The 16,227-nt window shown below is 41.1% G+C and overlaps 1 long non-coding RNA gene across 1 annotated transcript; it reads right to left on the bottom strand.

Annotated features, from left to right (window-relative positions):
- Positions 1–6,333: 6,333 nt before the first annotated feature.
- On the bottom strand, positions 6,334–15,578 carry LOC125080897 (uncharacterized). The gene is made up of 2 exons (XR_007121533.1): positions 15,483–15,578; positions 6,334–6,409 (listed from the first exon to the last, which is right to left on the bottom strand). It is a non-coding gene; the product is annotated as an uncharacterized LOC125080897 (long non-coding RNA).
- Positions 15,579–16,227: the final 649 nt, after the last annotated feature.

The raw sequence follows: 16,227 nt of genomic DNA, 5'->3' as shown, positions 1-16,227 counted from the left end.
GTGATGATTTCATGTCTGGGCGGTGTGTGCTCTGATAAACAACAGCAGCCATACCAAGGGTCATGGTTTGCCTGTGTTTGCTACTTGACCAATTTCTGTTATTTAAGCCTGGGGTTTCTCAGGCCTTTGGCTGGTGCTAATTTAATGCCTGGGTCTATGTAATCAGGATTGCACTTCACTTTAGTGACTTTGTGTGATGTTTCCTAAAGGCATCCCCATCAACTTCAGACTGACTTGCATCCCTGTCTGTGCTGTGCTGGTGAACCCAATGATGTTTGTTGTGCATCGTTTAAGCTCTTTTATAAATAGCTGACTAGTATATGCAAAGTGTAATCATCTCCTACTTTTTGCTGTTTTTTTTTTTAATTTAATTTTATTTATTTATTTGACAGAGAGAGATCACAAGTAGGCAGAGAGGCAGGCAGAGAGAGAGATGGAAGCAGCCTCCCCGCCGAGCAGAGAGCCTGATGCGGGACTCGATCCCAGAACCCTGAGATCATGACCTGAGCCGAAGGCAGTGGCTTAACCCACTGAACCACCCAGGTGCCCCTTTTTGCTGTTTATTGTTGGCAAGTCTCTTGGGAGCCAGAAAATAACAGTTCTTCATTTTGAAAAAATGATTTTTTTTTCTATTTCTTGCTCTGTTTTCTTCCCCTTCGTATTATATCATCTGAGGGCTTGAAGGTACCTTGAATGTGTCTAAGGGTCTGTTTTGATTATACCCATGAACCCAAAAAGAAGGAGTTTGCCTGGATGCTGAATGGCTAGATAAGTAAATTGTGAAAGAAAAACCAACCTGACTCAAACATCACTATGCCTAGCATTTACTGAACCTGTATTACTCTCCAGACCAATGCTGAGCTCCCTATAAACATCATTCCACTTACTTTCCGTAATGACTTCTGGAGGTGGATATATATATATTTTTCATTTTACACACACTGAAAAATGAGGTAGAGAAGGGGCACACTAGTATTGAGTGGCAATCTCTAAATGGAGACAAATTTGTGTAAAGCCAAGTCTGAGTTTATCACCTGATGTTCTATGAATATATTGCATTCCCAAAGTTCCTATTTTCCGTGGGTCCCCCATATAAAAAACTACATATCCTGCTAATGTTCTTGGAAAATAAATGGCACACTAAGTAAAAATAGATATTTCAAGACATTTTTCTTGATTGTCTTATTCTTCCCATTAAATTATATGCACTAAGGAAGGAACAGCCTTCTTAGAATCCAGAACACATTTCCCAACAGATGAGTCAAGATTTGCAGCTCTAACTGCGGTACTTGACAGCACCACTTAATAAAAAGACTTAAATCCACCTACCATTTTATGCTCAATAACAGATCACGGCATCTCCTAAAGGCAAAACAGTGTGAAAAAAATGATAATGTAACTGTTCCCTGGTGGATATTGATTAAATGTGAGCATTATGAGCTCATTACATTGGTTAATTTAGACTGAGTTATTAACTTAAGTTCAACTTGGTAGTACTGACAAAAATCCCAGAATATAAACAGAAGGAATACATGACACATATAAGCCATTATAAAATCCATTTTAAGCCTTGATTTATCTGAAATATATTTATTTTCATTTACTTATTCTAATATCTATCTGGAGTCAGAAAGTTCTGACACTATGTGTGACTTTGGGTGGGAAAGTTATATAGCCTTTCTATGCCTCAGTTCACTCATAATCAGAGTGGGGATAATTACAGTGCCTACCCCACAGGGTTAGCGTGAAGATTAGATGAAGTAAAGAATACGGAGTACTTGGTGGTCACCAAGCAAAATTAAGTGCTGTCTTAGTGTACCTGGATGGCTGCAACAGAATACCACAGACTGGGGGGCTTAAATAACAGAAATTAATTTTCTCACACTTCTATAGGTTACAAGTCTAAAATCAAGGCACTGTACGGGGTGGATTTTGGGGAGACCTCTCTTCCTGTATCATAGATGGCTACCTGCTTGCTGAGTCTTCACTTCGCCTTTCCTTTGTGCATGAGAACAGGGAAGAGAATTGTCTGGTGTCCCTTCTCCTAAGAACAACAGTTCTTTTTTTTTTTTTTTTTAAGATTTTATTTATTTATTTGACAGAGAGAGATCACAAATAGGCAGAGAGGCAGGCAGAGAGAGAGGGGGAAGCAGGCTCCCTGCTAAGCAGAGAGCCCAATGCAGGACTCGATCCCAGGACCCTGAGATCATGACCTGAGCCAAAGGCAGTGGCTTAACCCACTGAGCCACCCAGGCGCCCTAGAACACCAGTTCTTATAAAGAAACTAGTCTTAAGGCATTAAGGGCCAACCTTTAGGGCCTTAATTAACCTCAATAACCAGTTTTAGGCCCTAACTCCACATACAGTCACACTAGCAGCTAGGGCTTCAACATATGAATTTGGGATACAAGTCAGTCTATAGCAGTGCTCAAAATAGTACAATTGTTATTTTCTTCATTATTTCATTTTTATTGTGTATCCATCTGGTACACAGCCTTATCTTATATGGATATGAAACCTTGCAAATGTTTTCAAAGTGAAGCCTGACTCCGATTCCTTGAGAGAATCACCACAGCAATAGTAGTTCAGGAATTAATTGGAGTTACTGGTTGAGCGAGATACTACCTTGGCCCTTGGGGCCGTGTGGCGGTGGTGGTATGTGTGCATGTGCGTATGTGTGTGGTGCTAGCTGGAGAGCACCCCACCAATAAAATCTTGAAAACACGGCTCACTAGAACTGAAATTTCAGGACACCTTGCATGATTTTCTGGTGGAAAACCAAGGTTTCTTTCCTTTCCTTTCACCATTTTTCCTCTAGTTAAGATTGGGCCAGGACTGTGAGCTCCCATTTTGTCTGAATTGGAAATCTGGAGCTGATGCTCAGCTAAATGATTTTTTTTTTCCTTTTTGCATTCTGTACACCGATGTCTTCTTCCTGCCTCATCCCATTTCAAGCATTTGACAGGTGGTAAGACTCTGAATCTTGAAGAATCAAGCATATATTCTAAAGTTCAGTGCCTGAATTATTCATTTGGATTCTGACATTTGGGGGTCATTTTGCTGACCACTTAAGGTTGACAACATAGAGCAAATGTTAGCAAGACGACAGGCTTTGGCTTCTTAGTCAAAGCAATTTTGAAAGCAAGTCCCAATCTTAAAAGAGCTCTTTCCAGGGCTTAGAAGTGACAGGCTGCCTGGGGGGAAATCTGCTCTGCTGGGCAGAGCCACCTGTATTTCCCTGCAGAATAATTTTAAAAGGATTTTTTTTCCTCCCTCTTTTGGCAGAACATTAGTCATCAAAATAAAGATCTGGTATTTACCAGATCCTTTTAAACAAATAATCTGGAAGCAACAGGAGGAAATCTGCAATAACTTACAATCAGCTCCTAATTTAGAACTGTTTAGATTTCTCACAGTACGCCTGAAATGAGCAATGTTTATACGAAGTTCAAGACTTCCACAAGCAAACCTCCTTTGCTGACGGTGACAGCTTGCTCCAGACACTTGGAAACTAAGGCCTGGGGTTTCATGTCATGTCCTTAGAGTAGTATCTGGGCAGCAGGTCTAAAGTTCTTGAGAGATGTTAAGACGGTCAGGGGGCTGGGGAGACTCTTCTCCCCAGAGTTAACTTTTTTGTTACTTCAAGACAAGTGAATCCAGATCTGTGCTGGGGGTTTGGGAAAAGGGAAGAGTAGTCAATCTTATCCCTGATCCCAGTAGCGCATGAATGAGGTAAGATGGCAGGACTAGGGAACCATCAAGACCCTATAATGAAGTGTTGTACGATGTGAACGCAGAGCCCACTTTAAGAGCTTTACGGAGCCATAGGAAGGGAAGATCACTGTGGACTGAAGTGGAGAAGCCTTTTCACTCACTCAGCAAATATCTGTGGAATACCTTCTATGATGTGCTGGTCAGTGAACTGAGTGGAGAATGGCGATAAAGAAGATACAGCCCCTGGTCCAAAAGAACTTATGTTCAAATAGGAGAGGGAGATCTTTTTTTTTTTTTAATTTTATTTTTTATAAACATATAATATATTTTTATCCCCAGGGGTACAGGTCTGTGAATCGCCAGGTTTACATACTTCACAGCACTCACCATAGCACATACCCTCCCCAATGTCCATAATCCCACCCCCCTCCCAACCTCCTTCCCCCCATCAACCCTCTGTTTTGTGAGATTAAGAGTCACTTATGGTTTGTCTCCCTCCCAATTCCATCTTGTTTCATTTGGAGAGGGAGATCTTAAAGGCCTAGGAAAGAATTAGAAAATAGATAATGAGAAAAATACACAGGGGACTTACAGAATAAAAAAAGAGAGGATTCATACTTCCGACAGTGTAGTCAGGGAGGTTCTCTCTTGGAGGTGACATTTTAGCTCCTGTTGGATGATAGGAAAGAAGGAGCCATTAGAACATGCAGAGGAGGAGCACTGGATAGAAGACCACCCATGTGAAGTGTGAGGGGGATGACGCTGGGGATGCCTGGATCTGACCAGCAGTTATGGGAGATAACGCAGAATTGCTGATGCTGGGTGTGGGGAGAGGGATGATTTTAAGGAAGAAATTGACTAGCTTAGAGTTCTACTTCATCCTTCCACCTGGGCCCCTTTCTGATATGCTTTCCCTGCAGAGGTATGCCAAAGAACATGTCCAGAACTCCCTGAAGCACAAAAAATACAGTGAAAACTGAAAGCTGACTATTCCATCAACTGATCATTCACAGACCACCTTCATATCTGAAAGACCCGGTCTCTAACTCTCCTACGTTCCTTTTGGAGAGCTTACATCTTTCCCACTTCTGTGAGGAGAGGAGATGATGTACTGTTACAATATTTGCTTATCATAAAAATGTGAAATGTGTCTTCCTAAAGACAACGATGGGTATATATGTGTACACGTGCGCGCATGTGTGTAATAGCCTTGCATCTCTGAAGTCTGGCTTGGGGTGGGCCCCGGCTTCCTTCTCTTGCCTCCTGCCATTCACTCATGTGTCAGCTGAAATCTGCCAGAGCCCCTCTCTAATGGGTCCCAGGGTTGTGCTCAGAGCCATAGAGCTAAGGCAGCCTTTTTCCATGGGGCTCATCATTGGCAGTCCTTTCTCTTGCAGCTCTGTGAAAGTATTTGTTTTAGTGTTTCTGGCCCCCATTCTTTGGAAACTATTGTGAAAGGCTTTCATCACAGTACTCAGCACTGGCCCACCCAACTTGGCATTGCATCAGCCGAAATTCTGTCCTTGAATCAAGGGTGTTGTATCATTTCAAATAGGTAATTAACCAAAAGACTCTGTAGTTCCCCTCACATTGCTATCCTGAGCAGAGTACCACCTTGATCTGTGTTCATCTGTAAACAGTGTCAGGTCCCAAGTACAAGAAAGTCTTGCACCCATTAGGTGTGCAGTATTAGACCCACAAACCCTCCTGACTTGCCCTGGAAAGAGATTCAGTACATTTTTCTGCACAGACCACAATCTCTGCTCTTGAACAAATTACTTCTCGGACTGCCTTCTTACAAATCAATGTGTGTCTCGGAAGAGAATCCATTGCTGAAAGAGAAGGAAGAAAACCAGGCATGCCAAATCTTTAGAAAAGGTAACCCCATCATGATAAAATCTTTAGAAATGAAGCTCTAAAGAAGAGAAGAGGTGAATGACCTGGTCTATCCATACAAGGGCAGGGGGCTGGGGCATGCTAATGTTGTTAGGTTATTAGATACAAATATAAACTTTCTCATTAATAATCAAAGGGATAAACATAAACACCATGTTCCAACTGTGGACAATCTAAACATAGAACAAACTTATGTATAGTCAATTTTTCAGGAAGTTAGATCTTTCCTGATTCTATGCTTAGGAACATAAGAAAATATTTTTAATGAAAATTAAGTTGACTATATGATGTCTATATTGTAGAGGATGCAACGAATCTGCATATAATCACTTTTCCCAGTGCCTTTTTAAATTCCAAATTTGAAGCTCACAATATTAGTTTGACTATATCCATGTCCTTCCACCGAGGAAGTTTCCATATTTTGGGGGGTACTAGCTCATCCTGGGAGTGAGGACTAGATAGGGCATTCTATTTAACTTTTCAGGTGAGATTCAGTGAGGTTTTTTTGGACTCACCTCAGCAACATCTGGGTTAGGAACGGAATTCAACCTAGGAATGTTCAGTCCAGGGTATCAGCCATTGGTCAAAGAGGAGGTAGGCAGAAATCAGTACAGCAAGCTCCATGAGTAGGGACGGACAGGAAAGGTGACCGTCCTGTGACCATGCTGCCTCACTTAGATCTGTATTGTCAATTATGGCTTCCTGCTGGGCACCTGAGGCTGGAGGCAGGTTGTCTAACTGCATCCAGTATTAATGGAGAATGCGTGATTTGCTCATCACTGGGAGATTACCGGATTACCTGAGATAAAAAAAGGGAAGGTCATCGGATCAGCTGACATCAGTTCCAATTTAGGCTTTAAAACTATAACAACTTCTCGGCTTTTAAACAAGTGTATCAGCAACTTTTCTTTTTCAAGGCTAAAGCCACCTTTTCAAGGGCTCAGAATTGGGAGGCATTGAAATTACAAGTGTTCCCGAGAGTATGGACTCTTCCAAATTTCAGTTTACTCGTCTGTAAAGGCAGAATAATAATAATATTTACCTTTTAGGGCTGCTGAAGGATACAACCAGACAAATTAAGTAAAACTCATGGTACTGCCTAGAACAGAGTGAACCCTCAATAAAAATGAATGAATATTATGTCTTAGGAATCTGGAGTTTTTTTTTTTTTAAGATTTTATTTATTTATTTGACAGACAGAGATTACAAGTAGGCAGAGAGGCAGGCAGAGAGAGAGAGAGGAGGAAGCAGGCTCCCTGCTGAGCAGAAAGCCCAATGCGGGGCTTGATCCCAGGACCCAGGGATCATGACCTGAGCCGAAGGCAGAGGATTTTACCACTGAGCCACCCAGGCACCCCAGGAATCTGGTGCTTTTTATACATTATTTCCTTTTTCTGCAAATATAAGTGTTGGGTTTTTTTTTTTAAAGAAATAGAACTTGTTTCTATTTCATTTACTTTGTGCTATAAGCAGATAAACATATTCATCCACCTATCTATCCATCCGTGCATGCAGGCAACAAATATTTATTGAATCCCTATTATGTTTATTCTGTGCCAGGCACAGTTCCAGGTGCTGGAACTATAGCAGCAAAAAAAGACAGACACGGTCCCTGCTCCCAGAGAATACAAACTCCTCTGGAGGAGACAGACTAAATAATAACAAAGATCCATACTATGTGAAATATCAGGTAATAGTCAATAGCAGGAGGAAAAAGTGAGGGGACAGTGAATGACTGTCAGAGATGGGGGTTATCTTTGATAGAGTGGTCAGGGAAAGCCTCTGAGGAGGTGACATTTAAGTGAAGACAGGAATAAAAGGAGCGAAGGAGGCAATGGATGATCTGGGAAAACAGTGTTCAAGACTAAGGGGCTGGGAAGAGCAAAGGTCATGAAGTAGGAAGAAGCCTGGAATTCTCAAGGAAGAGCCAATGAGCCTCCAGTTCTGCTCATTTCTTCTGCTACGACAGCATCCTGGCGGCTCTCCCTGCTTCAGCTCTTAGTACAGTTAACTCTCTAAGCAGCAACCAAGAAGTTTTTTTGCTTTTAAGACTTAAACAGATTATGTTATTTCCCAGATCACGACTCTATAATGGTTTCCCATCTCACCCAGAAAAAAAAAAAAAATTCCAGACTCCTCATGTGGCTTTCAAGGGCCACCCAAGATCAACTGGCCCTATGTTTTCTACCAGCACGCTCAGTTGGCTTCCTCCTCTGCAGGTGGGAGTGAGGACAGCATGGTAAGATACCGGTTAGCAGCTGTTGTAGTCAAGGTGATTGCTGAAGGCTTGACTGGTAGTGTTGGGGTTAGGCAAAGCAGTTAGACTGGGGATAAATTGAGAGAAATGCTGACAGGACTTGCTGAAGGATTGGCTGTGGGCTCTGGCTCTCTAGCTCCTTGGTTTCTCCAAGTTGTCAAGTGCTGTTAATGGCTGCTCCTAGCCTGGGCCTCCTGTTTCCCTGGAGGCGTTATTTCTCTGTAGCAAACGAAAAGCTACACATGTAAAACTTGATTTTTTAAATGAACAAACTTTCCCCCATGAAATTTCATCTCTGTGTGGCCTCAGAATTGAAGCCAATTCTCCATAATTGTAATGAAACATCAACAATACGGGTGGACATTCTACGGGGAATTATTCAGGGCCTTGCAGGAGGGGTAGAAAGGGAAAACAGATGAAAATTAAATCATATTTATTAGCATTATTTATACATCACTGTTCTGATACAAATTTTTCACAGAAACAGACTTGATAATGTTGGCTAAAAAAGAGTTTTGAATGGTCTGTGAATCTCTATTATTTTGATTATGGAATTTATTTTTACAAGGATGGGAATATTAAATGTATGAGAAGGTATTTTGCAAACAACAAATGTCCCAGGCCTGGCAAAGTTATCTGGTCCCATTCCTTCTTCCACTCTGCTCCATCCATATTCTTCTCGTTGCCATTTCTAGAACACTCCTCCTTCAGGTTTATACAAGCCATTCATTTTGCCTGGAAAGCTCTTCTCCCAGCTACCAAAATGCTAACTCACTCACCTGGTTCTAGTCTTGATCAAATGTCACCCTCTCAATGAGCCGTACTCTGACCATTCTATTTAAATTGCACCCAGCTCCGCACTCTGTTCCCACCCGCTCTCTCTTATCCAGTTCTATACTTTCTATGGCACATATTCTAACCTACTATATAATTTAGTTCTGCATTTTGTTTTGTTTATCATTTGTCTCACTAGGATCAAATTCCATAAGGGCAAAGATTTTTTTTACCCACGTTGCGCACAGACGTAGCTGAAGCATCGGGAGCAGCGCCTGGAACATATGAGGTACTCAGTGAATATGTGTTGAAGGTATGAATGAATGGATGGGTGGGTGAAGTGTTATTTTTGTTGTGACATGGTGAGGTAAGAAGCAGAATGAAAGAAATCTCAGGATGAGGGCGTAAGCAATATGCCTACCATAAATTCCGACGTAACTTCCCATGAGTGAGTGGTAGTCCTAGAGATCTAAAAAACCTCATGGGGAGCAGAAATGGGGGGACGGAACTACACAGCTCATCCTCGGCCTCTTGGCCTTAAATCTCTGGGGGGTAAGGATCATCCTCAAGGCTTCAACTTGTGTGCTAAATGAAGAAGTAACACATGCTGGGGAGAAATTTCTAAAACAAGGGCGTCAAAGGAAGTTGGCACCTTCACTGTCTCTGGGACCTCCCTCTTTGGACAAGGCCAGAGTCCTCAAGAGATGAGACTGGAAAAAGAGTGGGGCTAATAAAAAGCTAAGTATAAAGCAGCACTGTTTTGTGGCCTAATAGCAGGGTGTGATGGCTGTGGGGAGAAGATATTTTCTTACACACCCATTTCAGTTTGGGAACTACTAGCATATCAAGGAAAAATGGCCTCATAGGACAGTAGTAGCAGAGAAGTTGCTCCGAGAACTTCATGCATGTCTTCTGGTCTTAGGAGGGTCTTAAGGAGGAATGCAGGGGATTTGTACAATTGCACAGTGATTTTCCTTTGGGACTATAGTGTGGGAGGGCAGATGGATTGTCAGAAGTGAAGGGATTTAGAAGGAACTGTTCCTTGGCTACCTAAATAGGGTGAAGGAAAGCCCCCAAACTGGTATATTATTTTTGTTGCTGGGGCTCTGCTATACCAAGATTGTGCTTCGAAGAAATTTCCATTTAGCCATGAGTATTGCTAGTGGTCACTCTCAGAATGAGGAGAAAACAAAAGTCTTGGAATGACTTAAAATAGAGGATTTCCAAGCCAAGGAATGTCTTTCTAGGCTCCATACCATGGAGCCAGCCCTTGTTTCTCTATTCCTATGCAGCAGTAGAGGAAATGAGTTCCTGCACTGAGGGGTATGGCTAAAATTCCTGGTCACCCTACAAGAAAAGCAATCCAAAATTACTTGGGAATTTAGAGAAGGAGTTAGGGACAAGAGCCAGGATCATTTGGTGCTGGCAGATTTCCAAATCAGTGTCATCTGCTCTGGGTTTGGGGTGTCATGGTGGAGACCTTCTTCCTACTGAATATGGAAATCACACTTACAAAATGAAGTTGGTAGCACCAAAAAGAAGCAAAAGAGCTAGGAAGCCTAATTCTCTGAACTTCTCAACTTTTCCTTTTCTAGGCTGCCTGAAATATTTCAGAAGGCAACTCTCTTTCTAGGACTTTGAGATTTTTGTCCCCCCTGGAGAAAATGAAAAAGAAAACACTGAAGTAGCAGGTGAAATTGTTTGGGATTTCCCAGAGTCGTACTCCTGAAGCACAACTGCACTTTTTCTTCAATCCCTTAAGGATGCTAAAAGGGAAATAAAATGGAAATAAAATGAAAAATAGAAAAATTATGGAAATTTAACTTTTTTCTTGAGTGCTCATGCAACAAATATGAGATGATTTCTAGACCACAGATGGGCTAAACTCTAAATTGGCTTAGTTTTTAAAAAAATAAATACTCATTTATTTAGCATCGCTATAATGTCAACAAGGAGAACCAGGCACCGAGTGTAATGGATATTATAAAAAGCCCCTGCTTGCCTCTATTAGTTCCAGTACTTTTCTTTCTTCTTGCTACAGTACTTTTGCCTGACTAGTATTATATCAGTGTAAGTGGTGTCACAGAAATGCAAAGTGACAGCATAAGATATTGCTGAGTTCCCTCAGAAGCATCAAGCTCCCAAAGTTGTACAACTTTGTGAAGAGTGTTAGGAAAGGGAGATGTGATATCTCAGAAGGACCCTGTTCAAAGTCACAGGGAAACAATCCATCACTTCACATGAGGAAGGACTGGTTATCTGATGGATATAGACTTTATGAAGTTCCATGAATTCCCATTTATTGATAGAGAACTACTGTCCCAGGGCTCTCTAAATTGTGTTGGAACAACACAAAGTATAAGCAAACACATGAATAAAAATACACACTTCACTTTTGTTTCCTTTCTTGGCAGCAGCAGCATGCCTGGCTACTGCTGAGTAGGGGGGAAAGAGGCAGATGGAGTTGTGTTTCCTTTTCAACTTTGAGACTGTAAGTCTGACCTGTGGGTGGGCAGCAGTTCTCAACCCTGGCAGATCTTCTGAATTACTCTGGGGAGAACTTTTGAAAATTATAATCATTGGGTGCTACCCCAGACTTGCTGTGTGTGTGGTAGGAAATGGACATCAGGATTTTAATAAGCTCCTTGAGTGAATTTTAAGGTCTCCAAGGGTCCAATGGCTAAAGGTTCCATGGAGGGGCAGATTAGTTTAAGGAATCTCTCTGAGATGCTGGAGAGGATTCTGTGGGATGTGGTGGTGGCGGCAGTGGTGTGTGTGTGTGTGTGTGTGTGTGTGTGTGTGTGTGTGTGACTCTGTGTCTGTGTGTTTAGATAGATGGGAAGGAGGGGTAAAATGTAGGCAGTTATATCCTGGGATATATAGGAGGGTAAAACTTTACAGTAGTTCTTGTAGAATAATTACTATTCCAGAAATCCCTTGATTCTGGACCTTATCTGAGAAAGAAGAAAAAGAAACCATGCTAGCCCTCACTGGACGCCTGCTATGCATTTTAACACTGTGCTAAGTGTATGAATTCATTTATTCATTCACAATCATGAAGTACATCCCACATGCCAAGCACTGGGCCAGGTCAGGACTACAAAGACAAAAAAGACAATCTTTATTTTTAAGGAGCCCACAGATAATCACTAACTGGAGAAACATGCGCTGTGATTAAGGGAGCATGGGTGTACTTTGGAAGACTTTGGAAGGGGCTCTCAATTCAGACAGGGTGTGGTGAAAGGGTGAGTCAGGGAAGGTTTCCAAGAAGGAGTGGCACTTAAACTAAATCTTAGATAATTTTAATTCTAATATTAACTACTATAAATAGTCCAGTATGGTTGGAGCAGAGATTTGGGAGAGGGACGGGAAGGAGGAGGAAAAAGAGGTGTATTGGAGTCAGGTTATGAGTTGTCTTGACTTTATCCCAAGAGCAGCAGGGGACACTGGAGGACTCAAAGCAGGCAATGACAGGATCACATTGTGGTTGAGGAAGTACAATATGGTGGCAGCACAGAGAGTGCAGAGAGAGTGCAGGGAGGGTTAGATGAGATGTGAGCCTGATGCCTGAGAGGAAGCAGTGGGAGTGGGAGTGGAGAGGAAGGGACTGACAGGATGGGAGAGAGAGGGACACGTCAAGGATGGTGCTTGTTTCTTTTCTGGCAGCTGAACGGACCATGGTTGTCACTCACCATTCACTATTTGCTTTAACAAAGCCCTTCAGTTTGCCTTCAGAATAACCTGATGTCATTTTTAATAGACAAAGATAGGAAAACTCTGAGAGATCAAACAGAAAACTGGAGGAAAGCTCAAGGTCTCCAGCTTATGAGTTGGGAGGTGGGATCCAAATTCAGGTTGGCCTGAGACCATGCTTCCAATGCCCCAAGCAGATGCAAAACTTAATATAGCTAAAAAAAAGAAGAATATGGCTTTCACTAGGCTACATTTACAATAGAAACAACATGAGCTAAGATCTGAAAAGCAGAATCCCAGTACCTGAAATTTATTCTTGGCTGCAGTTAGCATGGTGAGATATGACCTCCTTTTTGACAAGGTTGTCAATGGTCTCTCTCCTATGCTGTGCAGGCTTTTTATATTTCACTGATGGCAAATAGAATTGAATCAAGATTTTAAAGAAGGAAAATTTTACTGTTAAAAATGTTCTTATAAAGAAAATGAAATGACACAGCTTAACCTTTGTCTCACAGATTTTGCCACCTCCAAAAGAAATTTGTTTAAAAACAGTTATCTTGCTGGAGGAGTTTAATAAAAATTTGAAAGTTTTTTGATGGAAAAATAGATCTTTACCTAGAATCTTGTATGGTAGCAATGTGATACGATACTTTAAGGAGAGTACATTGAGTATCCAGGCTCTCTGAGCCAAAGGATTGTGCAGAAGTCCTCATGATGTCAGGCCATCGACAGAGATGCCACCATTCAAACCTATCGGAGCCATGTTTAGGTTATCCCTGCAGCCACTAGGTCCACATCTGGCTGTTTCATGGTGTGGTCTGATCTTGAGCTTCAGCTGTTTCTTTGTCTGGAATTGAACATATTCTGTGTGTCTGATAACTTTGAAATTATTTTTGTCTCTCAGTCTTTATTAGGGGACTAGGAAACTGTCCTATGTAGGAATATTTGTACTATTTCTAGAGCCCAATTTCCCATGCATTGAGTTGGCTGCATATTAAAGATGGGTTTGATTTCAAATTTCCTCCTATACTTGCCCCCTTATCTAATGTCTCTCCCTAAATATACTTTTCTTCTCCCATTCAAAACCAAACATAATCCCTGTCAGGAGTTAAATTTATTGTTCTGAACAGTCTGTTGGTTTGTCACTCCCTTTGCTGGGCTTCAACTTGCTGAGACCTGCATCGGGGCTCCTGACGCTTTAGTTTCCCCATCTGTTGGATTGCCTTCACTCACCTTAAGAGGTCACTGTGAGGCATAGCTCATAAATGTCATCATAAACTGCTCTGCAAAATTGTATCTCAACATCTGTGATGCCAGATTCAAAAGAGCTTGCTTGTGTGTATCTGGTCCAAAGAAAAACGAGGTGGCCTTTTGATGCTGGACAGCAGTGAAGAGCTGGCAATCTTCACATTTCCTATGGCAGCCTAGACTGCATTTTCTTCGGCTGTCCTTGCTAGCAGTGGTGGTCTAGCCTCGTTTCCTGTTAATAGGTGCAAGCGGCCTTGCAGGTCAGTTCTTCACTCTCTGTTCCTTTACTGGTTTGGAAGGACCTCCTTTCCTTAGTTTTTAAGAGCAGAGCTTTTGAGACAGTAACCCCATCCTTCCATAGCAGGTCATTGTAAATGCCTAGACACCCCCCACGGGCAGTTGGCCCATTTATGCAAGAGAACAATAAGGAGATGGTTGCTTTGCTTCTGCTTCCTTGGCAATGTAGGAGGAGGAGGTGGCTAAAGCCAGACACGTTGGCTCCATGCACATGCCTGAGCTTTTTTCAGTCTCACCCTATTGAGCAACAAGAAGGCAACTGTATCCATGTTAACATCACCAATGATGATGTTATAACTGGATTGGCTAGGTTTTTTTTTTTTTTTCACTGAAACCCTAGCTTAATGGGTGTGTCTCTGTGTCTATAAAATATAAATGGCAAAGAACCAAAAGGGAAGAGAGACAAAAGTGAAATCACTCCTTTCTTGGCAAGGAAAAAAAGATTCCATTTTAGAATAAAGGCAATTACCACTATAGCTGAACAAAGAGCTAGCTTGAGACACCAATCAATCACTTAAATATAGCGGTCTTTAGGTATGTGAAACTCCGTCACATAAAACTGAACATCCAGGTAACTTAATTTATCATTCAGGCCAAATGTGCTTCCTACCTCATTTTCAAGTCCTTCTTCTGAGCTAGAATTTTGCCAGATCTGCTATTACACTTTTCTGCTGTCTTGCCTTTATGTTCTTTCTTCTTGAAATGCTTTTCCAGTCTTTTTATACTGGGAAATGCATATTCACTTTCTAAATTCCACCTCAAAAATCATCCCTACCTTTCTTGTACCCCTAGGCAGAACTGGTTGCTTCTGAGGGGCTCTGTTAAAGTTTAAGCTAGCATTGGCACCTTTAATCACCCCGCAGCATTGTGACTTCCTTGAGTTTAGAGGATGTTTCTTGTTCATTTCTGTGTCCTTGGTGCTTTGTACAGTTCTATACATTAGTAAGTGTAGAACTCACTTTGCTCTAACCATAGGGTGGAAACCTTTTAATTGTCCAGAGTTTAGTTAATGATGATATCTTTTAAAAAGGAATCTGATTTTGGGACGCTTGGGTGGCTCAGTTGGTTAAGCAGCTGCCTTCGGCTCAGGTCATGATGCCAGCATCCTTGGATCAAGTCCCGCATGGGGCTCCTTGCTCAGTGGGAAGCCTGCTTCTCCCTCTGCCTCTGCCTGCCACTCTGTCTGCCTGTGCTCACTCTCTCTGACAAAAAAAAATAAATAAATAAAATAAAATAAATCTGATTTCTAATACATGCTCTGGATTTGGGGTTTCATATAGTTTTTCCTGTTTTCATACAATCTGAGGATGAATGTGGGGAATGTATATTGTTTTCAAAAAAGTTGTATTCCAAGTCAGCAATATCTTCCATTTGAGTAGAATATAAGACTGGCATTTTGCCATGTAGGTGAAGGGAGAGGTTCAGACATGGCTGAGAAAGCCAGTGTAAGCTGAATAAAAAGAAGAATGGGATCAAAAAGGCAAACTGTTGTCTTTAGTACAAAATGATGTTTCTTAAAATTGGGTGTGTCGACTAAAGCTGCCTTCAGGCAGATTTTACTTATGTAACCTGCATATATTCAGAATCTAGAGTTTTGACTTACCTTAGCCTCAAAGGCAGGTATTTTAATGTGAATAAACTCTTTTATCCATTTCTTAGATCAAGCATCAGTTTTCTTAAGAATTGAGGCACATTTATCTCTCCGCATTCTGTTAAATGTAGAAGAAAAACAGAGCTCTAAATTAATCTTGTTCCTCTCAGTACTTTGCATTTTTTAAAGTGCTCCCCTAAAATTAAAAATAAATCCATGTAATTTGTATAAAATTTTAAAATGTAAATCAGCAAAACACATACTATCACCCATAACACTGATATCTGGAGATAACCACTATTAACAAATTTGTTGGCTCATTTATTCAACACATAAGCAAACTTATTTCCAGACACTGTTGTTGTATTTATACATCCACATCCACACATTTTTATTCACAGAAACGGGATCATAATATCCTTATTGTGCCATCAGTACTTAATGTACGATTTATACATTTCTCTTTCAGCTATTCTGTTGTATGAGTATTTAACCAGTTCATTATTGTTACCTGGGCTGTTTTTAAAGTTTTGTTATTATAAACAAGGCTGCAAGGTACATGCTGTAGGTACTTCTCTGTCTTCTCATCCAATTGTTTTGTTAAGAAAATTTTTAAATGAAAAATTCTGGCAGAAAAAAGAAATCTAATTTTTAAAGATTTTTGTGTATTTAGCTAATTTTTGTTCAGAAACACTGTGTCAGTTTTTAGAGTGGCTGTTTTTCCCATATCTTTATCAATATGGGTTATCATCAGTCT

Source organism: Lutra lutra, chromosome 11, assembly GCF_902655055.1.
Source record: "Lutra lutra chromosome 11, mLutLut1.2, whole genome shotgun sequence".
Taxonomy (NCBI): Eukaryota; Metazoa; Chordata; class Mammalia; order Carnivora; family Mustelidae; genus Lutra; species Lutra lutra.
This window is presented reverse-complemented; position numbering and strand designations above follow the sequence as displayed.